The 26,160-nt window shown below is 40.9% G+C and overlaps 21 non-coding genes across 21 annotated transcripts; all 21 read left to right on the forward strand.

The window, feature by feature from the left end:
* The first annotated feature begins 141 nt into the window (after nucleotides 1–141).
* TRNAT-AGU (transfer RNA threonine (anticodon AGU)) lies at nucleotides 142–215 on the forward strand. The gene has a single exon. It is a non-coding gene; the product is annotated as a tRNA-Thr (tRNA).
* Nucleotides 216–982: 767 nt separating this feature from the next.
* On the forward strand, nucleotides 983–1,056 carry TRNAT-AGU (transfer RNA threonine (anticodon AGU)). Its single transcript has one exon. It is a non-coding gene; the product is annotated as a tRNA-Thr (tRNA).
* A 1,608-nt stretch (nucleotides 1,057–2,664) lies between these two features.
* TRNAT-AGU (transfer RNA threonine (anticodon AGU)) lies at nucleotides 2,665–2,738 on the forward strand. The gene has a single exon. It is a non-coding gene; the product is annotated as a tRNA-Thr (tRNA).
* A 768-nt stretch (nucleotides 2,739–3,506) lies between these two features.
* On the forward strand, nucleotides 3,507–3,580 carry TRNAT-AGU (transfer RNA threonine (anticodon AGU)). Its single transcript has one exon. It is a non-coding gene; the product is annotated as a tRNA-Thr (tRNA).
* A 767-nt stretch (nucleotides 3,581–4,347) lies between these two features.
* Nucleotides 4,348–4,421, forward strand: TRNAT-AGU (transfer RNA threonine (anticodon AGU)). The gene has a single exon. It is a non-coding gene; the product is annotated as a tRNA-Thr (tRNA).
* A 1,610-nt stretch (nucleotides 4,422–6,031) lies between these two features.
* Nucleotides 6,032–6,105, forward strand: TRNAT-AGU (transfer RNA threonine (anticodon AGU)). The gene has a single exon. It is a non-coding gene; the product is annotated as a tRNA-Thr (tRNA).
* A 767-nt stretch (nucleotides 6,106–6,872) lies between these two features.
* Nucleotides 6,873–6,946, forward strand: TRNAT-AGU (transfer RNA threonine (anticodon AGU)). Its single transcript has one exon. It is a non-coding gene; the product is annotated as a tRNA-Thr (tRNA).
* A 767-nt stretch (nucleotides 6,947–7,713) lies between these two features.
* Nucleotides 7,714–7,787, forward strand: TRNAT-AGU (transfer RNA threonine (anticodon AGU)). Its single transcript has one exon. It is a non-coding gene; the product is annotated as a tRNA-Thr (tRNA).
* Nucleotides 7,788–8,553: 766 nt separating this feature from the next.
* TRNAT-UGU (transfer RNA threonine (anticodon UGU)) lies at nucleotides 8,554–8,627 on the forward strand. Its single transcript has one exon. It is a non-coding gene; the product is annotated as a tRNA-Thr (tRNA).
* A 767-nt stretch (nucleotides 8,628–9,394) lies between these two features.
* TRNAT-AGU (transfer RNA threonine (anticodon AGU)) lies at nucleotides 9,395–9,468 on the forward strand. The gene has a single exon. It is a non-coding gene; the product is annotated as a tRNA-Thr (tRNA).
* A 2,449-nt stretch (nucleotides 9,469–11,917) lies between these two features.
* Nucleotides 11,918–11,991, forward strand: TRNAT-AGU (transfer RNA threonine (anticodon AGU)). The gene has a single exon. It is a non-coding gene; the product is annotated as a tRNA-Thr (tRNA).
* A 767-nt stretch (nucleotides 11,992–12,758) lies between these two features.
* On the forward strand, nucleotides 12,759–12,832 carry TRNAT-AGU (transfer RNA threonine (anticodon AGU)). Its single transcript has one exon. It is a non-coding gene; the product is annotated as a tRNA-Thr (tRNA).
* A 767-nt stretch (nucleotides 12,833–13,599) lies between these two features.
* On the forward strand, nucleotides 13,600–13,673 carry TRNAT-AGU (transfer RNA threonine (anticodon AGU)). Its single transcript has one exon. It is a non-coding gene; the product is annotated as a tRNA-Thr (tRNA).
* A 766-nt stretch (nucleotides 13,674–14,439) lies between these two features.
* TRNAT-UGU (transfer RNA threonine (anticodon UGU)) lies at nucleotides 14,440–14,513 on the forward strand. The gene has a single exon. It is a non-coding gene; the product is annotated as a tRNA-Thr (tRNA).
* A 1,607-nt stretch (nucleotides 14,514–16,120) lies between these two features.
* Nucleotides 16,121–16,194, forward strand: TRNAT-AGU (transfer RNA threonine (anticodon AGU)). The gene has a single exon. It is a non-coding gene; the product is annotated as a tRNA-Thr (tRNA).
* Nucleotides 16,195–16,961: 767 nt separating this feature from the next.
* Nucleotides 16,962–17,035, forward strand: TRNAT-AGU (transfer RNA threonine (anticodon AGU)). Its single transcript has one exon. It is a non-coding gene; the product is annotated as a tRNA-Thr (tRNA).
* A 2,447-nt stretch (nucleotides 17,036–19,482) lies between these two features.
* TRNAT-AGU (transfer RNA threonine (anticodon AGU)) lies at nucleotides 19,483–19,556 on the forward strand. Its single transcript has one exon. It is a non-coding gene; the product is annotated as a tRNA-Thr (tRNA).
* Nucleotides 19,557–21,166: 1,610 nt separating this feature from the next.
* On the forward strand, nucleotides 21,167–21,240 carry TRNAT-AGU (transfer RNA threonine (anticodon AGU)). Its single transcript has one exon. It is a non-coding gene; the product is annotated as a tRNA-Thr (tRNA).
* A 767-nt stretch (nucleotides 21,241–22,007) lies between these two features.
* On the forward strand, nucleotides 22,008–22,081 carry TRNAT-AGU (transfer RNA threonine (anticodon AGU)). The gene has a single exon. It is a non-coding gene; the product is annotated as a tRNA-Thr (tRNA).
* A 767-nt stretch (nucleotides 22,082–22,848) lies between these two features.
* TRNAT-AGU (transfer RNA threonine (anticodon AGU)) lies at nucleotides 22,849–22,922 on the forward strand. Its single transcript has one exon. It is a non-coding gene; the product is annotated as a tRNA-Thr (tRNA).
* A 2,450-nt stretch (nucleotides 22,923–25,372) lies between these two features.
* TRNAT-AGU (transfer RNA threonine (anticodon AGU)) lies at nucleotides 25,373–25,446 on the forward strand. Its single transcript has one exon. It is a non-coding gene; the product is annotated as a tRNA-Thr (tRNA).
* The last annotated feature ends 714 nt before the right edge of the window (nucleotides 25,447–26,160 follow it).

The raw sequence follows: 26,160 nt of genomic DNA on the forward strand, positions 1-26,160 counted from the left end.
TGCTCGTTTTGTGCAATGGAGTTTCAGTCAATTGGAAAACATTTTGTAAAGTTATATTGCAACAGAAGCCCAGCCTTAAAAAAAGTGGATTCCACTTCTAAATGATTAAATGAGGAAGGAAAGGAGATCAGATGCAAAAGAGGTGCTGTGGCTTAGTTGGTTAAAGCGCCTGTCTAGTAAACAGGAGATCCTGAGTTCGAATCTCAGCAGCGCCTGTCTGCTTTTTTTTCGACCAATCTGTCTCCCCAATATTAAAACTTTGTACAAAGATTGTTATTTCATGCTATTTAGAAGCACAGTCAGGCTTGAAATGTGGGCAAAGCATCCAAGAATTCTGGACTCCACTACCTTAGAGTCATATTGCCCAAGGTTGCGATGCCATCAGAAATAGCACATATTAGAATGAGCAATTCATATTTCCTGCTAAATTTTTTGTAAAAGAAGCAAAGATACGCCTGAACAGGGACTTGAACCCTGGACCCTCAAATTAAAAGTCTGATGCTCTACCGACTGAGCTATCCAGGCACAGGGATCACTGCCCATTTGAAACTTGATTTTCACTCTACAGCACCTCCATACATGGCTACCTCACTGGTCAATAAAGGAAATGAATTACTAGTGCATTACACACATTTTGACACTGGAGACATAACTTTTTTCAGTCATTCCGTATCCAGATATAGAGATTTGCAGCATCTAGGACTTTAATGTTCACCCACTTACGGATTTGAATGTTTTGCCACATTCATGAGTGCAAACTTGCTCCCCAGTAAAGACGAACATGTGCTCCTCAATGCACACACTGGGCAATGCAGTCCACTCTAAATCGACGATTAATGACATGCTCGTTTTGTGCAATGGAGTTTCAGTCAATTGGAAAACATTTTGTAAAGTTATATAGCAACAGAAGCCCAGCCTTAAAAAAGTGGATTTCACTTCTAAATGTTTACATGAGGAAGGAAAGGAGACCAGATGCAAAAAAGGTGCTGTGGCTTAGTTGGTTAAAGCGCCTGTCTAGTAAACAGGAGATCCTGAGTTCGAATCTCAGCAGCGCCTGTCTGCTTTTTTTTCGACCAATCTGTCTCCCCAATATTAAAACTTTGTACAAAGATTGCTGTTTCATGCTATTTAGAAGCACAGTCAGGCTTGAAATGTTGGCAAAGCATCCAAGAACTCTGGACTCCACTACCTTAGAGTCATATTGCCCAAGGTTGCGATGCCATCAGAAATAGCACATATTAGAATGAGCAATTCATATTTCCTGCTTAATTTTTTGTAAAAGAAGCAAAGGTACGCCTGAACAGGGACTTGAACCCTGGACCCTCAGATTAAAAGTCTGATGCTCTACTGACCGAGCTATCCAGGCAGATGGATCACTGCCATTTGAAACTTGATTTTCACTCTACAGCACCTCCATACATGGCTACCTCACTGGTCAATAAAGGAAATGAATTACTAGTGCATTACACACATTTTGACACTGGAGACATAACTTTTTTCAGTCATTCCGTATCCAGATATAGAGATTTGCAGCATCTAGGACTTTAATGTTCACCCACTTACGGATTTGAATGTTTTGCCACATTCATGAGTGCAAACTTGCTCCCCAGTAAAGACGAACATGTGCTCCTCAATGCACACACTGGGCAATGCAGTCCACTCTAAATCGACGATTAATGACATGCTCGTTTTGTGCAATGGAGTTTCAGTCAATTGGAAAACATTTTGAAAAGTTATATTGCAACAGAAGCCCAGCCTTAAAAAAGTGGATTTCACTTCTGATTGATTACATGAGGAAGGAAAGGAGACCAGATGCAAAAAAGGTGCTGTGGCTCAGTTGGTTAAAGCGCCTGTCTAGTAAACAGGAGATCCTGAGTTCGAATCTCAGCAGCGCCTGTCTGCTTTTTTTTCGACCAATCTGTCTCCCCAATATTAAAACTTTGTACAAAGATTGCTATTTCATGCTATTTAGAAGCACAGTCAGGCTTGAAATGTTGGCAAAGCATCCAAGAACTCTGGACTCCACTACCTTAGAATCATATTGCCCAAGGTTGCGATGCCATCAGAAATAGCACATATTAGAATGAGCAATTCATATTTCCTGCTTAATTTTTTGTAAAAGAAGCAAAGGTACGCCTGAACAGGGACTTGAACCCTGGACCCTCAGATTAAAAGTCTGATGCTCTACCGACTGAGCTATCCAGGCACAAGGATCACTGCCCATTTGAAACTTGATTTTCACTCTACAGCACCTCCATACATGGCTACCTCACTGGTCAATAAAGGAAATGAATTACTAGTGCATTACACACATTTTGACACTGGAGACATAACTTTTTTCAGTCATTCCGTATCCAGATATAGAGATTTGCAGCATCTAGGACTTTAATGTTCACCCACTTACGGATTTGAATGTTTTGCCACATTCATGAGTGCAAAATTGCTCCCCAGTAAAGGCGAACATGTGCTCCTCAATACACACACTGGGCAATGCAGTCCACTCTAAATCAACGATTAATGACATGCTCGTTTTGTGCAATGGAGTTTCAGTCAATTGGAAAACATTTTGTAAAGTTATATTGCAACAGAAGCCCAGCCTTAAAAAAAGTGGATTTCACTTCTAAATGATTACATGAGGAAGGAAAGGAGATCAGATGCAAAAGAGGTGCTGTGGCTTAGTTGGTTAAAGCGCCTGTCTAGTAAACAGGAGATCCTGAGTTCGAATCTCAGCAGCGCCTGTCTGCTTTTTTTTTCGACCAATCTGTCTCCCCAATATTAAAACTTTGTACAAAGATTGCTGTTTCATGCTATTTAGAAGCACAGTCAGGCTTGAAATGTTGGCAAAGCATCCAAGAACTCTGGACTCCACTACCTTAGAGTCATATTGCCCAAGGTTGCGATGCCATCAGAAATAGCACATATTAGAATGAGCAATTCATATTTCCTGCTAAATTTTTTGTAAAAGAAGCAAAGATACGCCTGAACAGGGACTTGAACCCTGGACCCTCAGATTAAAAGTCTGATGCTCTACCGACTGAGCTATCCAGGCACAGGGATCACTGCCCATTTGAAACTTGATTTTCACTCTACAGCACCTCCATACATGGCTACCTCACTGGTCAATAAAGGAAATGAATTACTAGTGCATTACACACATTTTGACACTGGAGACATAACTTTTTTCAGTCATTCCGTATCCAGATATAGAGATTTGCAGCATCTAGGACTTTAATGTTCACCCACTTACGGATTTGAATGTTTTGCCACATTCATGAGTGCAAACTTGCTCCCCAGTAAAGACGAACATGTGCTCCTCAATGCACACACTGGGCAATGCAGTCCACTCTAAATCGACGATTAATGACATGCTCGTTTTGTGCAATGGAGTTTCAGTCAATTGGAAAACATTTTGAAAAGTTATATTGCAACAGAAGCCCAGCCTTAAAAAAGTGGATTTCACTTCTAAATGATTAAATGAGGAAGGAAAGGAGACCAGATGCAAAAAAGGTGCTGTGGCTTAGTTGGTTAAAGCGCCTGTCTAGTAAACAGGAGATCCTGAGTTCGAATCTCAGCAGCGCCTGTCTGCTTTTTTTTCGACCAATCTGTCTCCCCAATATTAAAACTTTGTACAAAGATCGCTGTTTCATGCTATTTAGAAGCACAGTCAGGCTTGAAATGTTGGCAAAGCATCCAAGAACTCTGGACTCCACTACCTTAGAGTCATATTGCCCAAGGTTGCGATGCCATCAGAAATAGCACATATTAGAATGAGCAATTCATATTTCCTGCTTAATTTTTTGTAAAAGAAGCAAAGGTACGCCTGAACAGGGACTTGAACCCTGGACCCTCAGATTAAAAGTCTGATGCTCTACCGACTGAGCTATCCAGGCACAAGGATCAGTGCCCATTTGAAACTTGATTTTCACTCTACAGCACCTCCACACATGGCTACCTCACTGGTCAATAAAGGAAATGAATTACTAGTGCATTACACACATTTTGACACTGGAGACATAACTTTTTTCAGTCATTCCGTATCCAGATATAGAGATTTGCAGCATCTAGGACTTTAATGTTCACCCACTTACGGATTTGAATGTTTTGCCACATTCATGAGTGCAAACTTGCTCCCCAGTAAAGACGAACATGTGCTCCTCAATGCACACACTGGGCAATGCAGTCCACTCTAAATCGACGATTAATGACATGCTCGTTTTGTGCAATGGAGTTTCAGTCAATTGGAAAACATTTTGAAAAGTTATATTGCAACAGAAGCCCAGCCTTAAAAAAGTGGATTTCACTTCTAAATGATTACATGAGGAAGGAAAGGAGACCAGATGCAAAAAAGGTGCTGTGGCTTAGTTGGTTAAAGCGCCTGTCTAGTAAACAGGAGATCCTGAGTTCGAATCTCAGCAGCGCCTGTCTGCTTTTTTTTCGACCAATCTGTCTCCCCAATATTAAAACTTTGTACAAAGATTGCTGTTTCATGCTATTTAGAAGCACAGTCAGGCTTGAAATGTTGGCAAAGCATCCAAGAACTCTGGACTCCACTACCTTAGAGTCATATTGCCCAAGGTTGCGATGCCATCAGAAATAGCACATATTAGAATGAGCAATTCATATTTCCTGCTTAATTTTTTGTAAAAGAAGCAAAGGTACGCCTGAACAGGGACTTGAACCCTGGACCCTCAGATTAAAAGTCTGATGCTCTACCGACTGAGCTATCCAGGCACAAGGATCACTGCCCATTTGAAACTTGATTTTCACTCTACAGCACCTCCATACATGGCTACCTCACTGGTCAATAAAGGAAATGAATTACTAGTGCATTACACACATTTTGACACTGGAGACATAACTTTTTTCAGTCATTCCGTATCCAGATATAGAGATTTGCAGCATCTAGGACTTTAATGTTCACCCACTTACGGATTTGAATGTTTTGCCACATTCATGAGTGCAAAATTGCTCCCCAGTAAAGGCGAACATGTGCTCCTCAATACACACACTGGGCAATGCAGTCCACTCTAAATCAACGATTAATGACATGCTCGTTTTGTGCAATGGAGTTTCAGTCAATTGGAAAACATTTTGTAAAGTTATATTGCAACAGAAGCCCAGCCTTAAAAAAAGTGGATTTCACTTCTAAATGATTACATGAGGAAGGACAGGAGATCAGATGCAAAAGAGGTGCTGTGGCTTAGTTGGTTAAAGCGCCTGTCTAGTAAACTGGAGATCCTGAGTTCGAACCTCAGCAGCGCCTGTCTGCTTTTTTTTCGACCAATCTGTCTCCCCAATATTAAAACTTTGTACAAAGATTGTTATTTCATGCTATTTAGAAGCACAGTCAGGCTTGAAATGTTGGCAAAGCATCCAAGAATTCTGGACTCCACTACCTTAGAGTCATATTGCCCAAGGTTGCGATGCCATCAGAAATAGCACATATTAGAATGAGCAATTCATATTTCCTGCTAAATTTTTTGTAAAAGAAGCAAAGATACGCCTGAACAGGGACTTGAACCCTGGACCCTCAGATTAAAAGTCTGATGCTCTACCGACTGAGCTATCCAGGCACAGGGATCACTGCCCATTTGAAACTTGATTTTCACTCTACAGCACCTCCATACATGGCTACCTCACTGGTCAATAAAGGAAATGAATTACTAGTGCATTACACACATTTTGACACTGGAGACATAACTTTTTTCAGTCATTCCGTATCCAGATATAGAGATTTGCAGCATCTAGGACTTTAATGTTCACCCACTTACGGATTTGAATGTTTTGCCACATTCATGAGTGCAAACTTGCTCCCCAGTAAAGACGAACATGTGCTCCTCAATGCACACACTGGGCAATGCAGTCCACTCTAAATCGACGATTAATGACATGCTCGTTTTGTGCAATGGAGTTTCAGTCAATTGGAAAACATTTTGTAAAGTTATATTGCAACAGAAGCCCAGCCTTAAAAAAAGTGGATTTCACTTCTAAATGATTACATGAGGAAGGACAGGAGATCAGATGCAAAAGAGGTGCTGTGGCTTAGTTGGTTAAAGCGCCTGTCTAGTAAACAGGAGATCCTGAGTTCGAATCTCAGCAGCGCCTGTCTGCTTTTTTTTCGACCAATCTGTCTCCCCAATATTAAAACTTTGTACAAAGATTGTTATTTCATGCTATTTAGAAGCACAGTCAGGCTTGAAACGTTGGCAAAGCATCCAAGAATTCTGGACTCCACTACCTTAGAGTCATATTGCCCAAGGTTGCGATGCCATCAGAAATAGCACATATTAGAATGAGCAATTCATATTTCCTGCTAAATTTTTTGTAAAAGAAGCAAAGATACGCCTGAACAGGGACTTGAACCCTGGACCCTCAGATTAAAAGTCTGATGCTCTACCGACTGAGCTATCCAGGCACAGGGATCACTGCCCATTTGAAACTTGATTTTCACTCTACAGCACCTCCATACATGGCTACCTCACTGGTCAATAAAGGAAATGAATTACTAGTGCATTACACACATTTTGACACTCGAGACATAACTTTTTTCAGTCATTCCGTATCCAGATATAGAGATTTGCAGCATCTAGGACTTTAATGTTCACCCACTTACGGATTTGAATGTTTTGCCACATTAATGAGTGCAAACTTGCTCCCCAGTAAAGACGAACATGTGCTCCTCAATGCACACACTGGGCAATGCAGTCCACTCTAAATCGACGATTAATGACATGCTCGTTTTGTGCAATGGAGTTTCAGTCAATTGGAAAACATTTTGAAAAGTTATATTGCAACAGAAGCCCAGCCTTAAAAAAGTGGATTTCACTTCTAAATGATTACATGAGGAAGGACAGGAGATCAGATGCAAAAGAGGTGCTGTGGCTTAGTTGGTTAAAGCGCCTGTCTAGTAAACAGGAGATCCTGAGTTCGAATCTCAGCAGCGCCTGTCTGCTTTTTTTTCGACCAATCTGTCTCCCCAATATTAAAACTTTGTACAAAGATTGTTATTTCATGCTATTTAGAAGCACAGTCAGGCTTGAAATGTTGGCAAAGCATCCAAGAATTCTGGACTCCACTACCTTAGAGTCATATTGCCCAAGGTTGCGATGCCATCAGAAATAGCACATATTAGAATGAGCAATTCATATTTCCTGCTAAATTTTTTGTAAAAGAAGCAAAGATACGCCTGAACAGGGACTTGAACCCTGGACCCTCAAATTAAAAGTCTGATGCTCTACCGACTGAGCTATCCAGGCACAGGGATCACTGCCCATTTGAAACTTGATTTTCACTCTACAGCACCTCCATACATGGCTACCTCACTGGTCAATAAAGGAAATGAATTACTAGTGCATTACACACATTTTGACACTGGAGACATAACTTTTTTCAGTCATTCCGTATCCAGATATAGAGATTTGCAGCATCTAGGACTTTAATGTTCACCCACTTACGGATTTGAATGTTTTGCCACATTCATGAGTGCAAACTTGCTCCCCAGTAAAGACGAACATGTGCTCCTCAATGCACACACTGGGCAATGCAGTCCACTCTAAATCGACGATTAATGACATGCTCGTTTTGTGCAATGGAGTTTCAGTCAATTGGAAAACATTTTGTAAAGTTATATAGCAACAGAAGCCCAGCCTTAAAAAAGTGGATTTCACTTCTAAATGTTTACATGAGGAAGGAAAGGAGACCAGATGCAAAAAAGGTGCTGTGGCTTAGTTGGTTAAAGCGCCTGTCTAGTAAACAGGAGATCCTGAGTTCGAATCTCAGCAGCGCCTGTCTGCTTTTTTTTCGACCAATCTGTCTCCCCAATATTAAAACTTTGTACAAAGATTGCTGTTTCATGCTATTTAGAAGCACAGTCAGGCTTGAAATGTTGGCAAAGCATCCAAGAACTCTGGACTCCACTACCTTAGAGTCATATTGCCCAAGGTTGCGATGCCATCAGAAATAGCACATATTAGAATGAGCAATTCATATTTCCTGCTTAATTTTTTGTAAAAGAAGCAAAGGTACGCCTGAACAGGGACTTGAACCCTGGACCCTCAGATTAAAAGTCTGATGCTCTACCGACTGAGCTATCCAGGCAGATGGATCACTGCCATTTGAAACTTGATTTTCACTCTACAGCACCTCCATACATGGCTACCTCACTGGTCAATAAAGGAAATGAATTACTAGTGCATTACACACATTTTGACACTGGAGACATAACTTTTTTCAGTCATTCCGTATCCAGATATAGAGATTTGCAGCATCTAGGACTTTAATGTTCACCCACTTACGGATTTGAATGTTTTGCCACATTCATGAGTGCAAACTTGCTCCCCAGTAAAGACGAACATGTGCTCCTCAATGCACACACTGGGCAATGCAGTCCACTCTAAATCGACGATTAATGACATGCTCGTTTTGTGCAATGGAGTTTCAGTCAATTGGAAAACATTTTGAAAAGTTATATTGCAACAGAAGCCCAGCCTTAAAAAAGTGGATTTCACTTCTAAATGATTACATGAGGAAGGAAAGGAGACCAGATGCAAAAAGGGTGCTGTGGCTTAGTTGGTTAAAGCGCCTGTCTTGTAAACAGGAGATCCTGAGTTCGAATCTCAGCAGCGCCTGTCTGCTTTTTTTTCGACCAATCTGTCTCCCCAATATTAAAACTTTGTACAAAGATTGCTATTTCATGCTATTTAGAAGCACAGTGAGGCTTGAAATGTTGGCAAAGCATCCAAGAACTCTGGACTCCACTACCTTAGAGTCATATTGCCCAAGGTTGCGATGCCATCAGAAATAGCACATATTAGAATGAGCAATTCATATTTCATGCTTAATTTTTTGTAAAAGAAGCAAAGGTACGCCTGAACAGGGACTTGAACCCTGGACCCTCAGATTAAAAGTCTGATGCTCTACCGACTGAGCTATCCAGGCACAGGGATCACTGCCCATTTGAAACTTGATTTTCACTCTACTGCACCTCCATACATGGCTACCTCACTGGTCAATAAAGGAAATGAATTACTAGTGCATTACACACATTTTGACACTGGAGACATAACTTTTTTCAGTCATTCCGTATCCAGATATAGAGATTTGCAGCATCTAGGACTTTAATGTTCACCCACTTACGGATTTGAATGTTTTGCCACATTCATGAGTGCAAACTTGCTCCCCAGTAAAGACGAACATGTGCTCCTCAATGCACACACTGGGCAATGCAGTCCACTCTAAATCGACGATTAATGACATGCTCGTTTTGTGCAATGGAGTTTCAGTCAATTGGAAAACATTTTGAAAAGTTATATTGCAACAGAAGCCCAGCCTTAAAAAAGTGGATTTCACTTCTAAATGATTACATGAGGAAGGACAGGAGATCAGATGCAAAAGAGGTGCTGTGGCTTAGTTGGTTAAAGCGCCTGTCTAGTAAACAGGAGATCCTGAGTTCGAATCTCAGCAGCGCCTGTCTGCTTTTTTTTCGACCAATCTGTCTCCCCAATATTAAAACTTTGTACAAAGATTGTTATTTCATGCTATTTAGAAGCACAGTCAGGCTTGAAACGTTGGCAAAGCATCCAAGAATTCTGGACTCCACTACCTTAGAGTCATATTGCCCAAGGTTGCGATGCTATCAGAAATAGCACATATTAGAATGAGCAATTCATATTTCCTGCTAAATTTTTTGTAAAAGAAGCAAAGATACGCCTGAACAGGGACTTGAACCCTGGACCCTCAGATTAAAAGTCTGATGCTCTACCGACTGAGCTATCCAGGCACAGGGATCACTGCCCATTTGAAACTTGATTTTCACTCTACAGCACCTCCATACATGGCTACCTCACTGGTCAATAAAGGAAATGAATTACTAGTGCATTACACACATTTTGACACTCGAGACATAACTTTTTTCAGTCATTCCGTATCCAGATATAGAGATTTGCAGCATCTAGGACTTTAATGTTCACCCACTTACGGATTTGAATGTTTTGCCACATTAATGAGTGCAAACTTGCTCCCCAGTAAAGACGAACATGTGCTCCTCAATGCACACACTGGGCAATGCAGTCCACTCTAAATCGACGATTAATGACATGCTCGTTTTGTGCAATGGAGTTTCAGTCAATTGGAAAACATTTTGAAAAGTTATATTGCAACAGAAGCCCAGCCTTAAAAAAGTGGATTTCACTTCTAAATGATTACATGAGGAAGGAAAGGAGACCAGATGCAAAAAAGGTGCTGTGGCTTAGTTGGTTAAAGTGCCTGTCTAGTAAACAGGAGATCCTGAGTTCGAATCTCAGCAGCGCCTGTCTGCTTTTTTTCGACCAATCTGTCTCCCCAATATTAAAACTTTGTACAAAGATTGCTATTTCATGCTATTTAGAAGCACAGTCAGGCTTGATATGTTGGCAAAGCATCCAAGAACTCTGGACTCCACTACCTTAGAGTCATATTGCCCAAGGTTGCGATGCCATCAGAAATAGCACATATTAGAATGAGCAATTCATATTTCCTGCTTAATTTTTTGTAAAAGAAGCAAAGGTACGCCTGAACAGGGACTTGAACCCTGGACCCTCAGATTAAAAGTCTGATGCTCTACCGACTGAGCTATCCAGGCAGATGGATCACTGCCATTTGAAACTTGATTTTCACTCTACAGCACCTCCATACATGGCTACCTCACTGGTCAATAAAGGAAATGAATTACTAGTGCATTACACACATTTTGACACTGGAGACATAACTTTTTTCAGTCATTCCGTATCCAGATATAGAGATTTGCAGCATCTAGGACTTTAATGTTCACCCACTTACGGATTTGAATGTTTTGCCACATTCATGAGTGCAAAATTGCTCCCCAGTAAAGGCGAACATGTGCTCCTCAATACACACACTGGGCAATGCAGTCCACTCTAAATCAACGATTAATGACATGCTCGTTTTGTGCAATGGAGTTTCAGTCAATTGGAAAACATTTTGTAAAGTTATATTGCAACAGAAGCCCAGCCTTAAAAAAAGTGGATTTCACTTCTAAATGATTACATGAGGAAGGACAGGAGATCAGATGCAAAAGAGGTGCTGTGGCTTAGTTGGTTAAAGCGCCTGTCTAGTAAACTGGAGATCCTGAGTTCGAACCTCAGCAGCGCCTGTCTGCTTTTTTTTCGACCAATCTGTCTCCCCAATATTAAAACTTTGTACAAAGATTGTTATTTCATGCTATTTAGAAGCACAGTCAGGCTTGAAATGTTGGCAAAGCATCCAAGAATTCTGGACTCCACTACCTTAGAGTCATATTGCCCAAGGTTGCGATGCCATCAGAAATAGCACATATTAGAATGAGCAATTCATATTTCCTGCTAAATTTTTTGTAAAAGAAGCAAAGATACGCCTGAACAGGGACTTGAACCCTGGACCCTCAGATTAAAAGTCTGATGCTCTACCGACTGAGCTATCCAGGCACAGGGATCACTGCCCATTTGAAACTTGATTTTCACTCTACAGCACCTCCATACATGGCTACCTCACTGGTCAATAAAGGAAATGAATTACTAGTGCATTACACACATTTTGACACTGGAGACATAACTTTTTTCAGTCATTCCGTATCCAGATATAGAGATTTGCAGCATCTAGGACTTTAATGTTCACCCACTTACGGATTTGAATGTTTTGCCACATTCATGAGTGCAAACTTGCTCCCCAGTAAAGACGAACATGTGCTCCTCAATGCACACACTGGGCAATGCAGTCCACTCTAAATCGACGATTAATGACATGCTCGTTTTGTGCAATGGAGTTTCAGTCAATTGGAAAACATTTTGTAAAGTTATATTGCAACAGAAGCCCAGCCTTAAAAAAAGTGGATTTCACTTCTAAATGATTACATGAGGAAGGACAGGAGATCAGATGCAAAAGAGGTGCTGTGGCTTAGTTGGTTAAAGCGCCTGTCTAGTAAACAGGAGATCCTGAGTTCGAATCTCAGCAGCGCCTGTCTGCTTTTTTTTCGACCAATCTGTCTCCCCAATATTAAAACTTTGTACAAAGATTGTTATTTCATGCTATTTAGAAGCACAGTCAGGCTTGAAACGTTGGCAAAGCATCCAAGAATTCTGGACTCCACTACCTTAGAGTCATATTGCCCAAGGTTGCGATGCCATCAGAAATAGCACATATTAGAATGAGCAATTCATATTTCCTGCTAAATTTTTTGTAAAAGAAGCAAAGATACGCCTGAACAGGGACTTGAACCCTGGACCCTCAGATTAAAAGTCTGATGCTCTACCGACTGAGCTATCCAGGCACAGGGATCACTGCCCATTTGAAACTTGATTTTCACTCTACAGCACCTCCATACATGGCTACCTCACTGGTCAATAAAGGAAATGAATTACTAGTGCATTACACACATTTTGACACTCGAGACATAACTTTTTTCAGTCATTCCGTATCCAGATATAGAGATTTGCAGCATCTAGGACTTTAATGTTCACCCACTTACGGATTTGAATGTTTTGCCACATTAATGAGTGCAAACTTGCTCCCCAGTAAAGACGAACATGTGCTCCTCAATGCACACACTGGGCAATGCAGTCCACTCTAAATCGACGATTAATGACATGCTCGTTTTGTGCAATGGAGTTTCAGTCAATTGGAAAACATTTTGAAAAGTTATATTGCAACAGAAGCCCAGCCTTAAAAAAGTGGATTTCACTTCTAAATGATTACATGAGGAAGGACAGGAGATCAGATGCAAAAGAGGTGCTGTGGCTTAGTTGGTTAAAGCGCCTGTCTAGTAAACAGGAGATCCTGAGTTCGAATCTCAGCAGCGCCTGTCTGCTTTTTTTTCGACCAATCTGTCTCCCCAATATTAAAACTTTGTACAAAGATTGTTATTTCATGCTATTTAGAAGCACAGTCAGGCTTGAAATGTTGGCAAAGCATCCAAGAATTCTGGACTCCACTACCTTAGAGTCATATTGCCCAAGGTTGCGATGCCATCAGAAATAGCACATATTAGAATGAGCAATTCATATTTCCTGCTAAATTTTTTGTAAAAGAAGCAAAGATACGCCTGAACAGGGACTTGAACCCTGGACCCTCAAATTAAAAGTCTGATGCTCTACCGACTGAGCTATCCAGGCACAGGGATCACTGCCCATTTGAAACTTGATTTTCACTCTACAGCACCTCCATACATGGCTACCTCACTGGTCAATAAAGGAAATGAATTACTAGTGCATTACACACATTTTGACACTGGAGACATAACTTTTTTCAGTCATTCCGTATCCAGATATAGAGATTTGCAGCATCTAGGACTTTAATGTTCACCCACTTACGGATTTGAATGTTTTGCCACATTCATGAGTGCAAACTTGCTCCCCAGTAAAGACGAACATGTGCTCCTCAATGCACACACTGGGCAATGCAGTCCACTCTAAATCGACGATTAATGACATGCTCGTTTTGTGCAATGGAGTTTCAGTCAATTGGAAAACATTTTGTAAAGTTATATAGCAACAGAAGCCCAGCCTTAAAAAAGTGGATTTCACTTCTAAATGTTTACATGAGGAAGGAAAGGAGACCAGATGCAAAAAAGGTGCTGTGGCTTAGTTGGTTAAAGCGCCTGTCTAGTAAACAGGAGATCCTGAGTTCGAATCTCAGCAGCGCCTGTCTGCTTTTTTTTCGACCAATCTGTCTCCCCAATATTAAAACTTTGTACAAAGATTGCTGTTTCATGCTATTTAGAAGCACAGTCAGGCTTGAAATGTTGGCAAAGCATCCAAGAACTCTGGACTCCACTACCTTAGAGTCATATTGCCCAAGGTTGCGATGCCATCAGAAATAGCACATATTAGAATGAGCAATTCATATTTCCTGCTTAATTTTTTGTAAAAGAAGCAAAGGTACGCCTGAACAGGGACTTGAACCCTGGACCCTCAGATTAAAAGTCTGATGCTCTACCGACTGAGCTATCCAGGCAGATGGATCACTGCCATTTGAAACTTGATTTTCACTCTACAGCACCTCCATACATGGCTACCTCACTGGTCAATAAAGGAAATGAATTACTAGTGCATTACACACATTTTGACACTGGAGACATAACTTTTTTCAGTCATTCCGTATCCAGATATAGAGATTTGCAGCATCTAGGACTTTAATGTTCACCCACTTACGGATTTGAATGTTTTGCCACATTCATGAGTGCAAACTTGCTCCCCAGTAAAGACGAACATGTGCTCCTCAATGCACACACTGGGCAATGCAGTCCACTCTAAATCGACGATTAATGACATGCTCGTTTTGTGCAATGGAGTTTCAGTCAATTGGAAAACATTTTGAAAAGTTATATTGCAACAGAAGCCCAGCCTTAAAAAAGTGGATTTCACTTCTAAATGATTACATGAGGAAGGAAAGGAGACCAGATGCAAAAAGGGTGCTGTGGCTTAGTTGGTTAAAGCGCCTGTCTTGTAAACAGGAGATCCTGAGTTCGAATCTCAGCAGCGCCTGTCTGCTTTTTTTTCGACCAATCTGTCTCCCCAATATTAAAACTTTGTACAAAGATTGCTATTTCATGCTATTTAGAAGCACAGTGAGGCTTGAAATGTTGGCAAAGCATCCAAGAACTCTGGACTCCACTACCTTAGAGTCATATTGCCCAAGGTTGCGATGCCATCAGAAATAGCACATATTAGAATGAGCAATTCATATTTCATGCTTAATTTTTTGTAAAAGAAGCAAAGGTACGCCTGAACAGGGACTTGAACCCTGGACCCTCAGATTAAAAGTCTGATGCTCTACCGACTGAGCTATCCAGGCACAGGGATCACTGCCCATTTGAAACTTGATTTTCACTCTACTGCACCTCCATACATGGCTACCTCACTGGTCAATAAAGGAAATGAATTACTAGTGCATTACACACATTTTGACACTCGAGACATAACTTTTTTCAGTCATTCCGTATCCAGATATAGAGATTTGCAGCATCTAGGACTTTAATGTTCACCCACTTACGGATTTGAATGTTTTGCCACATTAATGAGTGCAAACTTGCTCCCCAGTAAAGACGAACATGTGCTCCTCAATGCACACACTGGGCAATGCAGTCCACTCTAAATCGACGATTAATGACATGCTCGTTTTGTGCAATGGAGTTTCAGTCAATTGGAAAACATTTTGAAAAGTTATATTGCAACAGAAGCCCAGCCTTAAAAAAGTGGATTTCACTTCTAAATGATTACATGAGGAAGGAAAGGAGACCAGATGCAAAAAAGGTGCTGTGGCTTAGTTGGTTAAAGTGCCTGTCTAGTAAACAGGAGATCCTGAGTTCGAATCTCAGCAGCGCCTGTCTGCTTTTTTTCGACCAATCTGTCTCCCCAATATTAAAACTTTGTACAAAGATTGCTATTTCATGCTATTTAGAAGCACAGTCAGGCTTGATATGTTGGCAAAGCATCCAAGAACTCTGGACTCCACTACCTTAGAGTCATATTGCCCAAGGTTGCGATGCCATCAGAAATAGCACATATTAGAATGAGCAATTCATATTTCCTGCTTAATTTTTTGTAAAAGAAGCAAAGGTACGCCTGAACAGGGACTTGAACCCTGGACCCTCAGATTAAAAGTCTGATGCTCTACCGACTGAGCTATCCAGGCAGATGGATCACTGCCATTTGAAACTTGATTTTCACTCTACAGCACCTCCATACATGGCTACCTCACTGGTCAATAAAGGAAATGAATTACTAGTGCATTACACACATTTTGACACTGGAGACATAACTTTTTTCAGTCATTCCGTATCCAGATATAGAGATTTGCAGCATCTAGGACTTTAATGTTCACCCACTTACGGATTTGAATGTTTTGCCACATTCATGAGTGCAAACTTGCTCCCCAGTAAAGACAAACATGTGCTCCTCAATGCACACACTGGGCAATGCAGTCCACTCTAAATCGACGATTAATGACATGCTCGTTTTGTGCAATGGAGTTTCAGTCAATTGGAAAACATTTTGTAAAGTTATATTGCAACAGAAGCCCAGCCTTAAAAAAAGTGGATTTCACTTCTAAATGATTACATGAGGAAGGACAGGAGATCAGATGCAAAAGAGGTGCTGTGGCTTAGTTGGTTAAAGCGCCTGTCTAGTAAACAGGAGATCCTGAGTTCGAATCTCAGCAGCGCCTGTCTGCTTTTTTTTCGACCAATCTGTCTCCCCAATATTAAAACTTTGTACAAAGATTGTTACTTCATGCTATTTAGAAGCACAGTCAGGCTTGAAACGTTGGCAAAGCATCCAAGAATTCTGGACTCCACTACCTTAGAGTCATATTGCCCAAGGTTGCGATGCCATCAGAAATAGCACATATTAGAATGAGCAATTCATATTTCCTGCTAAATTTTTTGTAAAAGAAGCAAAGATACGCCTGAACAGGGACTTGAACCCTGGACCCTCAGATTAAAAGTCTGATGCTCTACCGACTGAGCTATCCAGGCACAGGGATCACTGCCCATTTGAAACTTGATTTTCACTCTACAGCACCTCCATACATGGCTACCTCACTGGTCAATAAAGGAAATGAATTACTAGTGCATTACACACATTTTGACACTGGAGACATAACTTTTTTCAGTCATTCCGTATCCAGATATAGAGATTTGCAGCATCTAGGACTTTAATGTTCACCCACTTACGGATTTGAATGTTTTGCCACATTCATGAGTGCAAACTTGCTCCCCAGTAAAGACGAACATGTGCTCCTCAATGCACACACTGGGCAATGCAGTCCACTCTAAATCGACGATTAATGACATGCTCGTTTTGTGCAATGGAGTTTCAGTCAATTGGAAAACATTTTGAAAAGTTATATTGCAACAGAAGCCCAGCCTTAAAAAAGTGGATTTCACTTCTAAATGATTACATGAGGAAGGAAAGGAGACCAGATGCAAAAAAGGTGCTGTGGCTTAGTTGGTTAAAGCGCCTGTCTAGTAAACAGGAGATCCTGAGTTCGAATCTCAGCAGCGCCTGTCTGCTTTTTTTCGACCAATCTGTCTCCCCAATATTAAAACTTTGTACAAAGATTGCTATTTCATGCTATTTAGAAGCACAGTCAGGCTTGATATGTTGGCAAAGCATCCAAGAACTCTGGACTCCACTACCTTAGAGTCATATTGCCCAAGGTTGCGATGCCATCAGAAATAGCACATATTAGAATGAGCAATTCATATTTCCTGCTTAATTTTTTGTAAAAGAAGCAAAGGTACGCCTGAACAGGGACTTGAACCCTGGACCCTCAGATTAAAAGTCTGATGCCCTACCGACTGAGCTATCCAGGCAGATGGATCACTGCCATTTGAAACTTGATTTTCACTCTACAGCACCTCCATACATGGCTACCTCACTGGTCAATAAAGGAAATGAATTACTAGTGCATTACACACATTTTGACACTGGAGACATAACTTTTTTCAGTCATTCCGTATCCAGATATAGAGATTTGCAGCATCTAGGACTTTAATGTTCACCCACTTACGGATTTGAATGTTTTGCCACATTCATGAGTGCAAACTTGCTCCCCAGTAAAGACGAACATGTGCTCCTCAATGCACACACTGGGCAATGCAGTCCACTCTAAATCGACGATTAATGACATGCTCGTTTTGTGCAATGGAGTTTCAGTCAATTGGAAAACATTTTGAAAAGTTATATTGCAACAGAAGCCCAGCCTTAAAAAAGTGGATTTCACTTCTGATTGATTACATGAGGAAGGAAAGGAGACCAGATGCAAAAAAGGTGCTGTGGCTTATTTGGTTAAAGCGCCTGTCTAGTAAACAGGAGATCCTGAGTTTGAATCTCAGCAGCGCCTGTCTGCTTTTTTTTCGACCAATCTGTCTCCCCAATATTAAAACTTTGTACAAAGATTGCTATTTCATGCTATTTAGAAGCACAGTCAGGCTTGAAATGTTGGCAAAGCATCCAAGAACTCTGGACTCCACTACCTTAGAGTCATATTGCCCAAGGTTGCGATGCCATCAGAAACAGCACATATTAGAATGAGCAATTCATATTTCCTGCTTAATTTTTTGTAAAAGAAGCAAAGGTACGCCTGAACAGGGACTTGAACCCTGGACCCTCAGATTAAAAGTCTGATGCTCTACCGACTGAGTTATCCAGGCACAGGGATCACTGCCCATTTGAAACTTGATTTTCACTCTACAGCACCTCCATACATGGCTACCTCACTGGTCAATAAAGGAAATGAATTACTAGTGCATTACACACATTTTGACACTGGAGACATAACTTTTTTCAGTCATTCCGTATCCAGATATAGAGATTTGCAGCATCTAGGACTTTAATGTTCACCCACTTACGGATTTGAATGTTTTGCCACATTCATGAGTGCAAACTTGCTCCCCAGTAAAGGCGAACATGTGCTCCTCAATACACACACTGGGCAATGCAGTCCACTCTAAATCAACGATTAATGACATGCTCGTTTTGTGCAATGGAGTTTCAGTCAATTGGAAAACATTTTGTAAAGTTATATTGCAACAGAAGCCCAGCCTTAAAAAAGTGGATTTCACTTCTAAATGATTACATGAGGAAGGAAAGGAGACCAGATGCAAAAAAGGTGCTGTGGCTTAGTTGGTTAAAGCGCCTGTCTAGTAAACAGGAGATCTTGAGTTCGAATCTCAGCAGCGCCTGTCTGCTTTTTTTTCGACCAATCTGTCTCCCCAATATTAAAACTTTGTACAAAGATTGCTGTTTCATGCTATTTAGAAGCACAGTCAGGCTTGAAATGTTGGCAAAGCATCCAAGAACTCTGGACTCCACTACCTTAGAGTCATATTGCCCAAGGTTGCGATGCCATCAGAAATAGCACATATTAGAATGAGCAATTCATATTTCCTGCTTAATTTTTTGTAAAAGAAGCAAAGGTACGCCTGAACAGGGACTTGAACCCTGGACCCTCAGATTAAAAGTCTGATGCTCTACCGACTGAGCTATCCAGGCACAAGGATCACTGCCCATTTGAAACTTGATTTTCACTCTACAGCACCTCCACACATGGCTACCTCACTGGTCAATAAAGGAAATGAATTACTAGTGCATTACACACATTTTGACACTGGAGACATAACTTTTTTCAGTCATTCCGTATCCAGATATAGAGATTTGCAGCATCTAGGACTTTAATGTTCACCCACTTACGGATTTGAATGTTTTGCCACATTCATGAGTGCAAACTTGCTCCCCAGTAAAGACGAACATGTGCTCCTCAATGCACACACTGGGCAATGCAGTCCACTCTAAATCGACGATTAATGACATGCTCGTTTTGTGCAATGGAGTTTCAGTCAATTGGAAAACATTTTGAAAAGTTATATTGCAACAGAAGCCCAGCCTTAAAAAAGTGGATTTCACTTCTAAATGATTACATGAGGAAGGAAAGGAGACCAGATGCAAAAAAGGTGCTGTGGCTTAGTTGGTTAAAGCGCCTGTCTAGTAAACAGGAGATCCTGAGTTCGAATCTCAGCAGCGCCTGTCTGCTTTTTTTTCGACCAATCTGTCTCCCCAATATTAAAACTTTGTACAAAGATTGCTGTTTCATGCTATTTAGAAGCACAGTCAGGCTTGAAATGTTGGCAAAGCATCCAAGAACTCTGGACTCCACTACCTTAGAGTCATATTGCCCAAGGTTGCGATGCCATCAGAAATAGCACATATTAGAATGAGCAATTCATATTTCCTGCTTAATTTTTTGTAAAAGAAGCAAAGGTACGCCTGAACAGGGACTTGAACCCTGGACCCTCAGATTAAAAGTCTGATGCTCTACCGACTGAGCTATCCAGGCACAAGGATCACTGCCCATTTGAAACTTGATTTTCACTCTACAGCACCTCCATACATGGCTACCTCACTGGTCAATAAAGGAAATGAATTACTAGTGCATTACACACATTTTGACACTGGAGACATAACTTTTTTCAGTCATTCCGTATCCAGATATAGAGATTTGCAGCATCTAGGACTTTAATGTTCACCCACTTACGGATTTGAATGTTTTGCCACATTCATGAGTGCAAAATTGCTCCCCAGTAAAGGCGAACATGTGCTCCTCAATACACACACTGGGCAATGCAGTCCACTCTAAATCAACGATTAATGACATGCTCGTTTTGTGCAATGGAGTTTCAGTCAATTGGAAAACATTTTGTAAAGTTATATTGCAACAGAAGCCCAGCCTTAAAAAAAGTGGATTTCACTTCTAAATGATTACATGAGGAAGGACAGAAGATCAGATGCAAAAGAGGTGCTGTGGCTTAGTTGGTTAAAGCGCCTGTCTAGTAAACTGGAGATCCTGAGTTCGAACCTCAGCAGCGCCTGTCTGCTTTTTTTTCGACCAATCTGTCTCCCCAATATTAAAACTTTGTACAAAGATTGTTATTTCATGCTATTTAGAAGCACAGTCAGGCTTGAAATGTTGGCAAAGCATCCAAGAATTCTGGACTCCACTACCTTAGAGTCATATTGCCCAAGGTTGCGATGCCATCAGAAATAGCACATATTAGAATGAGCAATTCATATTTCCTGCTAAATTTTTTGTAAAAGAAGCAAAGATACGCCTGAACAGGGACTTGAACCCTGGACCCTCAGATTAAAAGTCTGATGCTCTACCGACTGAGCTATCCAGGCACAGGGATCACTGCCCATTTGAAACTTGATTTTCACTCTACAGCACCTCCATACATGGCTACCTCACTGGTCAATAAAGGAAATGAATTACTAGTGCATTACACACATTTTGACACTGGAGACATAACTTTTTTCAGTCATTCCGTATCCAGATATAGAGATTTGCAGCATCTAGGACTTTAATGTTCACCCACTTACGGATTTGAATGTTTTGCCACATTCATGAGTGCAAACTTGCTCCCCAGTAAAGACGAACATGTGCTCCTCAATGCACACACTGGGCAATGCAGTCCACTCTAAATCGACGATTAATGACATGCTCGTTTTGTGCAATGGAGTTTCAGTCAATTGGAAAACATTTTGTAAAGTTATATTGCAACAGAAGCCCAGCCTTAAAAAAAGTGGATTTCACTTCTAAATGATTACATGAGGAAGGACAGGAGATCAGATGCAAAAGAGGTGCTGTGGCTTAGTTGGTTAAAGCGCCTGTCTAGTAAACAGGAGATCCTGAGTTCGAATCTCAGCAGCGCCTGTCTGCTTTTTTTTCGACCAATCTGTCTCCCCAATATTAAAACTTTGTACAAAGATTGTTATTTCATGCTATTTAGAAGCACAGTCAGGCTTGAAACGTTGGCAAAGCATCCAAGAATTCTGGACTCCACTACCTTAGAGTCATATTGCCCAAGGTTGCGATGCCATCAGAAATAGCACATATTAGAATGAGCAATTCATATTTCCTGCTAAATTTTTTGTAAAAGAAGCAAAGATACGCCTGAACAGGGACTTGAACCCTGGACCCTCAGATTAAAAGTCTGATGCTCTACCGACTGAGCTATCCAGGCACAGGGATCACTGCCCATTTGAAACTTGATTTTCACTCTACAGCACCTCCATACATGGCTACCTCACTGGTCAATAAAGGAAATGAATTACTAGTGCATTACACACATTTTGACACTCGAGACATAACTTTTTTCAGTCATTCCGTATCCAGATATAGAGATTTGCAGCATCTAGGACTTTAATGTTCACCCACTTACGGATTTGAATGTTTTGCCACATTAATGAGTGCAAACTTGCTCCCCAGTAAAGACGAACATGTGCTCCTCAATGCACACACTGGGCAATGCAGTCCACTCTAAATCGACGATTAATGACATGCTCGTTTTGTGCAATGGAGTTTCAGTCAATTGGAAAACATTTTGAAAAGTTATATTGCAACAGAAGCCCAGCCTTAAAAAAGTGGATTTCACTTCTAAATGATTACATGAGGAAGGACAGGAGATCAGATGCAAAAGAGGTGCTGTGGCTTAGTTGGTTAAAGCGCCTGTCTAGTAAACAGGAGATCCTGAGTTCGAATCTCAGCAGCGCCTGTCTGCTTTTTTTTCGACCAATCTGTCTCCCCAATATTAAAACTTTGTACAAAGATTGTTATTTCATGCTATTTAGAAGCACAGTCAGGCTTGAAACGTTGGCAAAGCATCCAAGAATTCTGGACTCCACTACTTTAGAGTCATATTGCCCAAGGTTGCGATGCCATCAGAAATAGCACATATTAGAATGAGCAATTCATATTTCCTGCTAAATTTTTTGTAAAAGAAGCAAAGATACGCCTGAACAGGGACTTGAACCCTGGACCCTCAGATTAAAAGTCTGATGCTCTACCGACTGAGCTATCCAGGCACAGGGATCACTGCCCATTTGAAACTTGATTTTCACTCTACAGCACCTCCATACATGGCTACCTCACTGGTCAATAAAGGAAATGAATTACTAGTGCATTACACACATTTTGACACTGGAGACATAACTTTTTTCAGTCATTCCGTATCCAGATATAGAGATTTGCAGCATCTAGGACTTTAATGTTCACCCACTTACGGATTTGAATGTTTTGCCACATTCATGAGTGCAAACTTGCTCCCCAGTAAAGACGAACATGTGCTCCTCAATGCACACACTGGGCAATGCAGTCCACTCTAAATCGACGATTAATGACATGCTCGTTTTGTGCAATGGAGTTTCAGTCAATTGGAAAACATTTTGAAAAGTTATATTGCAACAGAAGCCCAGCCTTAAAAAAGTGGATTTCACTTCTAAATGATTACATGAGGAAGGAAAGGAGACCAGATGCAAAAAGGGTGCTGTGGCTTAGTTGGTTAAAGCGCCTGTCTAGTAAACAGGAGATCCTGAGTTCGAATCTCAGCAGCGCCTGTCTGCTTTTTTTTCGACCAATCTGTCTCCCCAATATTAAAACTTTGTACAAAGATTGCTATTTCATGCTATTTAGAAGCACAGTGAGGCTTGAAATGTTGGCAAAGCATCCAAGAACTCTGGACTCCACTACCTTAGAGTCATATTGCCCAAGGTTGCGATGCCATCAGAAATAGCACATATTAGAATGAGCAATTCATATTTCCTGCTTAATTTTTTGTAAAAGAAGCAAAGGTACGCCTGAACAGGGACTTGAACCCTGGACCCTCAGATTAAAAGTCTGATGCTCTACCGACTGAGCTATCCAGGCACAGGGATCACTGCCCATTTGAAACTTGATTTTCACTCTACAGCACCTCCATACATGGCTACCTCACTGGTCAATAAAGAAAATGAATTACTAGTGCATTACACACATTTTGACACTGGAGACATAACTTTTTTCAGTCATTCCGTATCCAGATATAGAGATTTGCAGCATCTAGGACTTTAATGTTCACCCACTTACGGATTTGAATGTTTTGCCACATTCATGAGTGCAAACTTGCTCCCCAGTAAAGACGAACATGTGCTCCTCAATGCACACACTGGGCAATGCAGTCCACTCTAAATCGACGATTAATGACATGCTCGTTTTGTGCAATGGAGTTTCAGTCAATTGGAAAACATTTTGAAAAGTTATATTGCAACAGAAGCCCAGCCTTAAAAAAGTGGATTTCACTTCTGATTGATTACATGAGGAAGGAAAGGAGACCAGATGCAAAAAAGGTGCTGTGGCTTAGTTGGTTAAAGCGCCTGTCTAGTAAACAGGAGATCCTGAGTTTGAATCTCAGCAGCGCCTGTCTGCTTTTTTTTCGACCAATCTGTCTCCCCAATATTAAAACTTTGTACAAAGATTGCTATTTCATGCTATTTAGAAGCACAGTCAGGCTTGAAATGTTGGCAAAGCATCCAAGAACTCTGGACTCCACTACCTTAGAGTCATATTGCCCAAGGTTGCGATGCCATCAGAAACAGCACATATTAGAATGAGCAATTCATATTTCCTGCTTAATTTTTTGTAAAAGAAGCAAAGGTACGCCTGAACAGGGACTTGAACCCTGGACCCTCAGATTAAAAGTCTGATGCTCTACCGACTGAGTTATCCAGGCACAGGGATCACTGCCCATTTGAAACTTGATTTTCACTCTACAGCACCTCCATACATGGCTACCTCACTGGTCAATAAAGGAAATGAATTACTAGTGCATTACACACATTTTGACACTGGAGACATAACTTTTTTCAGTCATTCCGTATCCAGATATAGAGATTTGCAGCATCTAGGACTTTAATGTTCACCCACTTACGGATTTGAATGTTTTGCCACATTCATGAGTGCAAACTTGCTCCCCAGTAAAGGCGAACATGTGCTCCTCAATACACACACTGGGCAATGCAGTCCACTCTAAATCAACGATTAATGACATGCTCGTTTTGTGCAATGGAGTTTCAGTCAATTGGAAAACATTTTGTACAGTTATATTGCAACAGAAGCCCAGCCTTAAAAAAAGTGGATTTCACTTCTAAATGATTACATGAGGAAGGAAAGGAGATCAGATGCAAAAGAGGTGCTCTGGCTTAGTTGGTTAAAGCGCCTGTCTAGTAAACAGGAGATCCTGAGTTCGAATCTCAGCAGCGCCTGTCTGCTTTTTTTTCGACCAATCTGTCTCCCCAATATTAAAACTTTGTACAAAGATTGCTGTTTCATGCTATTTAGAAGCACAGTCAGGCTTGAAATGTTGGCAAAGCATCCAAGAACTCTGGACTCCACTATCTTAGAGTCATATTGCCCAAGGTTGCGATGCCATCAGAAATAGCACATATTAGAATGAGCAATTCATATTTCCTGCTTAATTTTTTGTAAAAGAAGCAAAGGTACGCCTGAACAGGGACTTGAACCCTGGACCCTCAGATTAAAAGTCTGATGCTCTACCGACTGAGCTATCCAGGCACAAGGATCACTGCCCATTTGAAACTTGATTTTCACTCTACAGCACCTCCACACATGGCTACCTCACTGGTCAATAAAGGAAATGAATTACTAGTGCATTACACACATTTTGACACTGGAGACATAACTTTTTTCAGTCATTCCGTATCCAGATATAGAGATTTGCAGCATCTAGGACTTTAATGTTCACCCACTTACGGATTTGAATGTTTTGCCACATTCATGAGTGCAAACTTGCTCCCCAGTAAAGACGAACATGTGCTCCTCAATGCACACACTGGGCAATGCAGTCCACTCTAAATCGACGATTAATGACATGCTCGTTTTGTGCAATGGAGTTTCAGTCAATTGGAAAACATTTTGAAAAGTTATATTGCAACAGAAGCCCAGCCTTAAAAAAGTGGATTTCACTTCTAAATGATTACATGAGGAAGGAAAGGAGACCAGATGCAAAAAAGGTGCTGTGGCTTAGTTGGTTAAAGCGCCTGTCTAGTAAACAGGAGATCCTGAGTTCGAATCTCAGCAGCGCCTGTCTGCTTTTTTTTCGACCAATCTGTCTCCCCAATATTAAAACTTTGTACAAAGATTGCTATTTCATGCTATTTAGAAGCACAGTCAGGCTTGAAATGTTGGCAAAGCATCCAAGAATTCTGGACTCCACTACCTTAGAGTCATATTGCCCAAGGTTGCGATGCCATCAGAAATAGCACATATTAGAATGAGCAATTCATATTTCCTGCTAAATTTTTTGTAAAAGAAGCAAAGATACGCCTGAACAGGGACTTGAACCCTGGATCCTCAGATTAAAAGTCTGATGCTCTACCGACTGAGCTATCCAGGCACAGGGATCACTGCCCATTTGAAACTTGATTTTCACTCTACAGCACCTCCATACATGGCTACCTCACTGGTCAATAAAGGAAATGAATTACTAGTGCATTACACACATTTTGACACTGGAGACATAACTTTTTTCAGTCATTCCGTATCCAGATATAGAGATTTGCAGCATCTAGGACTTTAATGTTCACCCACTTACGGATTTGAATGTTTTGCCACATTCATGAGTGCAAACTTGCTCCCCAGTAAAGACGAACATGTGCTCCTCAATGCACACACTGGGCAATGCAGTCCACTCTAAATCGACGATTAATGACATGCTCGTTTTGTGCAATGGAGTTTCAGTCAATTGGAAAACATTTTGAAAAGTTATATTGCAACAGAAGCCCAGCCTTAAAAAAGTGG

The sequence above is a fragment of the Ambystoma mexicanum genome, unplaced genomic scaffold, assembly GCF_040938575.1.
Source record: "Ambystoma mexicanum isolate Mex_15411 unplaced genomic scaffold, UKY_AmexF1_1 Mex_scaf1, whole genome shotgun sequence".
Taxonomy (NCBI): domain Eukaryota; kingdom Metazoa; phylum Chordata; class Amphibia; order Caudata; family Ambystomatidae; genus Ambystoma; species Ambystoma mexicanum.